Here is an 8,317-nt window from a genome sequence, read left to right as displayed (position 1 = left end):
TCCTGGACCTCTGCCTATAATTGTCATCTTCGGATCCCTCCGAAGAGGGGTCGGAGACCGAAGGAGTTCGCCTTTGCCTCTCGTGACGTAACTTTCTTTTTAGGCAGTCAATCTCCTTCTGCATGGCCTTGGTATTCCTCTCGTGAGGAACTCTGTTTTCTCCTTGTGAATGACTCGTACTTCTGATAGTGTGCGTAGTATGCACACTACCTTCCCGGTTCTCTCCGTGATCAGGATGCAAGGAGTGATCCTCATGTTGGGAACCTACGGACTCCGCACTGCGTTGTGGTCCTGAGCCCACCATGATGTTCTAAACTTCCTTAAAGACTAAATTCCCACAGATGGCGCCAATTGTAAGGACACAATTCAAATTCCCAATCTACAACCGAAAGGAAAATGGCTTGAAAGGCCTTTTTACAATTAATTTGTAGAGAGTGGGCTTGTAATCTAGATTTCAAGAATGGTTTAAATAACAAAGAAAAGAAACGGGCTCCAGGCCCAATGGCACGAAATAAAGAGTTATTGTAAGAGTATGAATGAAAGCTCTTCCTCGGACACAATCCGAGGATAGTTTATAATATTGCTTCCTAAAGTTGATTACAATTATAGATCGTCAGATTATCATATACTATTGTCTTTCTTATCAAAAGAAAAAGCCTCCTCTCTTCCGAAGGTCTTTTCCTTTATTTATACTTTCTCTTCTTCTCTTTATCATCTTCCACCTCATGGTTGTAACGCTGACTTTGGATACTTGTCCCATCAATTTTTCCCCGAAGTCCGCAGGGGTCAGGGACCAAGTTTCGAACCTCATGCTCAGGTCCAATCTTTCCATTAATATAGTCAGTATATCAATTACAGAGCTTTTAATGGGTGGGCGGTGGTAGCAGCTTTACCTTAGATATTCCACCGCTCTTTCTATTGTCCTCCACGTGTGCCGCGCCTTCCCGTAGTCATAGGATTTCTTATAACATAGCCCGGGGACATTAAACCTCTCTTCCTATGACCTCGGCTTAATTATCCGAGGACAAATCTATTCCTCGGACATTATTGGTCACTCGTTTATCACCTCTTGCCTGACATTTTCTTTATGAGGTACATTCACGCACTCCTAAATCATTTGATGTCTTCGAATTTGGGTTTTTAGCCCAAAAGACTTTGTTGGACCATTCTTTGTAAATTACTGGGCCCAATGTCCCTACAAATGCTATTTCTTAAGCATTTCTATGACCACAATTGTTTTTTTTTTGTCCACAATGTTTAGTATTTTATAGTGATAATATGTTATACCTAATAAAAAAAAGTATGGTTCACGACATTAAGTATATATATATTTTTCTGTTTATTTATGATGTTGAGATTATTAGTGAACTATGGATTACGTAAATAAAGCTAAATTTTTATGTATTACTTAAAATTTATTTTTGAGTATTTTATCATTTAATCTTTTATTTGTATTGAAAGGAAGACAAACAATTTGATCATATTAATATTATCATGCATGTAATAAAATACAGTCAACACATATTTCAATTATCCCAATCTACTTACAACTTGTTTAGGCCGATATACTTCGAACCCGAACCAAATCTGAGGTGTAATTCATTTGAACAAAACTCGCCTTATTTGCAAAATAGTAAGTCTAAAGTCCGTTTTGTAAAAGATTTTTAATAACGTTGTTATTATTTTGTGAAAATATGTGTGAGGAAGAAAGTACATGAAAATATATATAATATTATTTAAATAATAAAAATTATTATTTAAATAATGATACGGAATATTCAATCTTTTAAAATTTCCTTTTATTTTATTTTATTTTGTTTTATAAATGGGCATGAAGGGTAGGGATGGCAGGTTTGGCAAACCTCACGTGGTGGAAGGGAGTGTTGAGTTTGGGGCATTGTATTACTTTAGACTTTAGTAGAGATTTTCACGGGTGTCAAACTTCTTTGGGAACATAAACACACCCAGCTGCGGCACTGAAAAAGATTATATATATAGAAGCAACCGAACCTCTCTCTCCCTGTGCAGAGTCCTGAGCAGTGAGGTCGTATCTAGGATCTCCCAGAAAATCTTTTGATGAGAGACTGAACTATCATACAGATAACAGATTCTTTAACCACGAGGCAGCAAGGACTGAGTTTATAGACTCTTGATTCCAAGGATCTGAACCTAACCCCCCTACCCTATGCTTTGCATGTAGCCTAATAATGTTTCGTCAACTCACAACAAATACAACTTTGCTTTCTGTAGGAAAATCAGAAATCTTTGGTGGTGTTTAGGTACCAAGGTGTGTCACTACTGACTAGTTGAAAATTGAATGACATACATGGTCAAATTTTGTGAAAAGGAAAATATGTCGGTGTCGTGTTTCGGACTCTACAGACAGACGACAGAGAGAAGAAACCTGTGTACATCATGGACTTTTTGTTTTTTTCACCCTGAAAAAGTTATATACACTTTAACAAAAAGCTAATAATAAAAGAAATTTTTACCACGTTAATTTAGACACGTGTTTTTAAGTTTTAAATAATATTATTTTTTTAATATATTTTTTTACATGTATTTTTAAAAAAATTGTAAAATTATTGTTTAAACATACGTACTAAACGGACCTAAAATTTTGAAAAATGTTAACAAGCATGCTTGTTAAGATTTCTTTTAATGGGTTGTGTTAATAAAATGACAAAAAATTATTAAAAAGATTTTAAAAAATTGCTAAAAATTATCAAAATGATAAAAAGCTGCAAAAAGTATAAAAGATGTGCAAAAAGCTATTGTTAACGGGTACCAAACACAACCCTAAAGTTTTTTCACCGACTTCCCAAAAAAAAAAAAAAAATTCACTGTCAAGGTTGTAATGTTACCATTTTTCATAGTTTTTTTAATAATTAATTTCTTATGTGATTAATAATAATAACTAAAACATCAAGTTGATTTATTACTAAAATTATTTTTATTATTATAAAAATGTTTTAATTTTTATTTTTATTAATATTAATTAGCACAAATGATTTCAATATAGTTGTGGGGTCATGGATTTTGGGATTTGGCCGAGAGCATGTGGTTTTGGCCGAGAAGTATAAGTGGTCCGAGTTCGAGGAGTACTATCTCCTCGAATAAAGCTAAACGCAAATCTGGTATAGATCCTAATGATCAAGGATGACCTTTCAGGAAGTTCTAATGATAGCAACGAGCATCATGAACGTACAAGAGGGATAATGACTAAAAAATATCTAAGGGAAAACTGTTACCACCGCATTAATGAGGAAGTGACCTCTGAACAGTATTATGGCAACCTTACAGCTACCCCAGAGGACTTTTAGAGGGGCCTGATGGAACAAGTATCAGCATAAACCATCAACTGTCCACATGTAGTCCACGTGTAGGGTAAGGATGAAGGGAGATATGTAATATAAATAAGGGTAGAGATCCCAAAGGAGGAAGAGGATGAAAAAAGGAAAAGAGAAAGCACTATAGCAATCTTAATAACTCCTGTAACCATTGTCATCCAATATATACTAGAACAGGGCTCCTCGGACTGTGCCGAGGACAAACTTTCTCGCACAAACCGGGTTCAATTCTTATTGGCTCATCATCCAAAACCATATTAACTGTTATTCAGGCACTAAAGCCTAGCTCTTTGACTCACTCTCTACAAATTTATTGTACTGGGTTCACAGGGCTAAGATCCCTTACATTTTTGGCTTGGTCTGAAAATCGTGTCTCCACAATAGTTATAAAAAATTATAAAAATAAATATATCCTAAGATTATAGGTAGACTTGTGTTTTGTTTAAGGGTCTGTTTGGATACCGCTTATTTTGCTGAAAACTGAAAACATTGTAGTAAAATAATTTTTAAATGTGTGAATAGTATTGTAGGACCAGTTAAATTTTTTTTTTTAATAAAGTACTTGTGAGTCTCGTGAACAGTTACTGGAAAAACATAATCCCACGTAAAACGCTTTTCTCAACAAAAGAAAAAAAAAAAAAAAAAAGCCAAAACGCAGACGCTGGCTTTAATCAGTTGTATCCAAACGGGTACTAAGTTTCATCATATTGTTTCTATGCATTTACATGCACTCTTAATTAGTCATTAATTTAATTTAATTTATTTTATTTTATATTTAAAAAACTAGTATCATTGTCTTTGACTAGATTAAGAACTTCTTTATAGATTTTACTTATTTATATAAACTCTTCTTAGCTAGATTTAAATTTCTTATTAAAAATACTCCCTTCGTTGTTTTAATTTCATTGTTATATAAATTTTGTGCATTTTAATCATATGAGTTATATATTTTTCAGGGTTTACTCAATTTTCTAAAATATTCTTTAACACATAATTAACATTAGTCCTTAAAAAAAGAAAGAAAAGAAAAGAAAAGAAATGAGAACCAGAAAAAAAAAAAAAAAAAAAGGTTGATCAAATAAGAAAAGATAATTAAAATTCTTTAAAATGAGGTCACATATTGATGATAAGCTGAAATCATCAGTGAGTTGTAGGCTCCTAAATCGCTTTAATGGATACCTGTGGAATAAGAACAAATAGACCAAACAGAAGACACCGGTATGGTACTGATCAAGAACCCTCCAAAAGTCAAGTTAGTAAATGAGAAATCTCTAAGAACTCTATAGTGAGAGAGCTAAGGATTTTCTGCGTACTTGAGGAAAGAGGAAGTCTTATGCTTATATAGTGATGAATAGTGAATCAAGATCCCTTAGAAGTAGGACTCTTTCCTTGTGGAGGGTATTTGGTGTTATGGTTTCCGTAATTTCAAGATGCCTTTCCATATGAGAAAAACAAGTGGATGTGATAAGATCTAGGTACATGATGTGCAAGATATTTCCATATATGAGCATGCGTGGAGACCACGCATGGCTACGTAGGACCCGTCGGTCTTATGGCCCACCATCGCTCCAATTTCTCCTGTCGATATGTGGGCGCGATCCACCGCCTTTGGTGGCGCCATGTTTTGAAGGTGCTGTTGGCTGATTAAGATCCTCCATCATTTTTTGTGAAGCCGACAACCCTGTAGAGGTCGTCCTTCTCCCTTACCTTCTGCCTTTTAGATAGCTTTATTAAACTAAAATATCCTCATCACACATCATTTTCATAAAAAGTTACACGCTCTCTCTCTTGGTGTGTAACGACTTCCACTACAAGTGGGTTTTTTTTTTTTTGGTTATGTATGATTCAAATTTTTTCTTATTCTTAGTTTTCTTTTTTCTTTTTTGCGATTTTCCTCACACCTTATTGCAATTTGCAAGCTTCACTTTTTTTTGTTAATATTGTTCTTAGAGGAAAACACAAAGAGAACCTGAGATAGGCTCTAGAGTTTGAGCACACTCATAGTCATAGCACATGCGAGGAGCTTAAGCTTAGTATTCTATTATTAAAATTTGTAATTTATTTGGTTAAATGTATAATCTACCACAAAACCATTGTGATTATGAACGAGGAAGTCGGAATATAATGAGGCCAGATTGGGTGGAGGATTCGTTGTTTGGACTCGATTTGGTGCATTGTTTGGTGTGATTTGAATGGGTGTACTATCTTTCGCCTATAGAGAACAGGTCAAAATTATCTGCTATGGCTACTACTAGGTTAATAAATCAATATTTGGTTAAATGAATGTGCCAACCTAGTCTTCTAGAAAGGAACACACGAGGAAAATGCCATTCATATTGAAGAATTTTTTACCAAACCTTGTAGAAACATTACAGATAAAAACTGGTTAATGTTGTAAAAGGACGGTTTTGTTAGTTATGAAATAAAACCAGTTGATTCGCATTGATTGTTACTATTCTTCAATGTATATTTGTTGTTAATGGATCTGTGATTTATTTATGGTAGATCAGATGTTAGAATGTAAAGTTTAGGTGTGTTACGTGTGTAGTACGAAGGACTGTTTTTTTTTTTTTGGTAAGTAAAATATTATTGAACAGGAAGCCCAAATGGGGGCAAAGACAACAAAGGGGAAACCTGCCCATCAGAATCCTCACAAAGAACCCAAGAAGGGATGGATGAGATGGGTTAGGGTCCCCAAGTAGAACAAAAAGATGTCCAAAATAGAATGGGCTAGATTTATAGATGAGATGTGTAGTACAAAGGACTTGAAGGTATAAATCTATCATCTTAAATTGAGTCTAGCTAGATTTATAGATTAAATACTTTGTACTCCACACCTAACTTACATTTTGCTTTAAATATTAACATCAAGTTGAGTTTACAGGTAATACCAAATCACGCTTATGACAAGTTATGTGGATTGATAAGGTTGTTCTGCCAAAGCCTTTGTATTCCCTACACATCCAGAGCTCTAGTATGGACTAGATTCTGAGCTCTAAAATGGATTCAAGGGTAGATAAAGCATTCACAGTAAAGCATCTAAAAAATTTAGTTTTTTTAGCAACTCAAAACACTATTTTATCTATTTTAACAACCCACTTTATAATACACTTTGCAATAAAGGTTTTATATTAACATTCAACACATTAAAATAATATTCTATAAACAACACAATAACATAATATATTTAACACAATAAACAACAACTACAATCATCAATACATTAAAATACTTTTTTTTTAACACTACATTAAAATATTATTGTTTGTTTTGAGTTTTGAGCTACAGTGGGCTGCTATAGATGGCAGCCCACTGAAGCTGAAACTCAAATACTTTTCTCTTTAGCTTCTTTGCTATAGAAGCTGTTTTAAGGGAATTGGTTGCTAAATTGACATTTTAGTCAATTTAGCAACCTTACTGCTAATGCTACAGAAACTAATACACAATGCTCAGTTGCTCACCACCTGAATGCCCACAATGTCCATTGTCATAGAATATGAGAGAGTTTTTACCTTTGATAATATCTTCCATGAACAAAAATGACCATTCTTGAGCCTCATATAGGAATGGGTGGAGAGCCAGAGACAGGGGGCCTCCCCCAAGCTCTCTTTTATCAGTGTAATCACCCAAAATCTCTTGAATTAGTATAAATATTAGATTGGTAAATCTATGAAAATTATGGTTTCTTACAAGTTATAACAATTAAAACTTATTTTTCTCATATTACAACATTTATTAAGTTTAAATTATATTTGTGTGGGGCGGAAATTTGAGGCCCAAAAGATGATTGGGCTTGGATCAAGGCCCACTACAATTAATTTGTAGAGATGAGTTTTTTGACCAAAACTTGGACTTCTAAAAAGTAGGTTTTGATTAAAGATAAAGAAAATGTATTTTAATTAAGTTTAAACTAATTTCATAAAGATAATATGCTTGATTTATTTTCCTTGGAATGGCTGAGGAGCCTCTTACACTTGATAGATTACAAAGATAAGTATTTTCTCTCTCTCTTTCTCTCTCATGTTAAGAATTCAATCCCTATTCATTGGGGATCATTCCTCTTTTATAGTGTTCTTGTTTTGATCCTGACCCTACACGTGGAGGGCTGCTGATCACTTCATAAGATACCTGTCTCATCCTTCCTTTTATGGCCTTGTTGAGCTAGTTACAGGTTGTTTGGACACTGTTCAGGTGTCAATAAGCCATTAATGCAGTTGACATGGTTGGTATAGAGTATTCAATGTGAAGGTGATGGATGCTTCTCTGAGAAGTTTCCTCCCATCCTTATTAAAATTGGTTTCCATGAGACTCTTCAGATTGTATACCCCTCCCCTACGTGATCCCCATCTTGTTTTCCTTATGGGGTCCTCGTCCAATAGCTTTCCTTTGATTGATCGTTCTTTGGCCTCGAGCCTTTCTGATGATTTGTTTAGGCACGCTTGAGTTAAGTGGGTCGAGAATTGGGCCTAAAAACTCCTCGAACCAGGCCCAGTGGAACTAGTATTTTTGGCCTCCCACAATATTCATCTTTCTCATGGCATTTAAACTCAAAGTAATCAAATAAATTTAAAATAATTTATATAAAAAAAATTATTTGTCTTATTTTCCCACTACACTATATTCGTATTGTCTCAATCCTAGGGGTGACAAAATTTGACACGACCCGCGAACCCGACACGACACGACACGACACGAAATTAGCAGGTCATGGGTTGAGGCTTAACGGGTTCATGTCATATTCGGGTTGACACGGCTAACCCGTTTAATAAATGGGTTGGGTTAGTGTTGAACACATAAAACCCGTTTGATCCGTCTGACCCGTTTAATTAAATGATATTTTACCAATATACCCTTCAAACTCTAGGTATATAAACTTATTAGTTGTTGTGATTTATTTTCTTTGACATATTGTGATTGATTATTTGTGATATTGGGATATGCTTTAATTTTGAATGATTATTTGTGAT

The sequence above is a fragment of the Castanea sativa genome, chromosome 10 (assembly GCF_040712315.1).
Source record: "Castanea sativa cultivar Marrone di Chiusa Pesio chromosome 10, ASM4071231v1".
Classification (NCBI taxonomy): Eukaryota; Viridiplantae; Streptophyta; class Magnoliopsida; order Fagales; family Fagaceae; genus Castanea; species Castanea sativa.
This window is presented reverse-complemented; position numbering follows the sequence as displayed.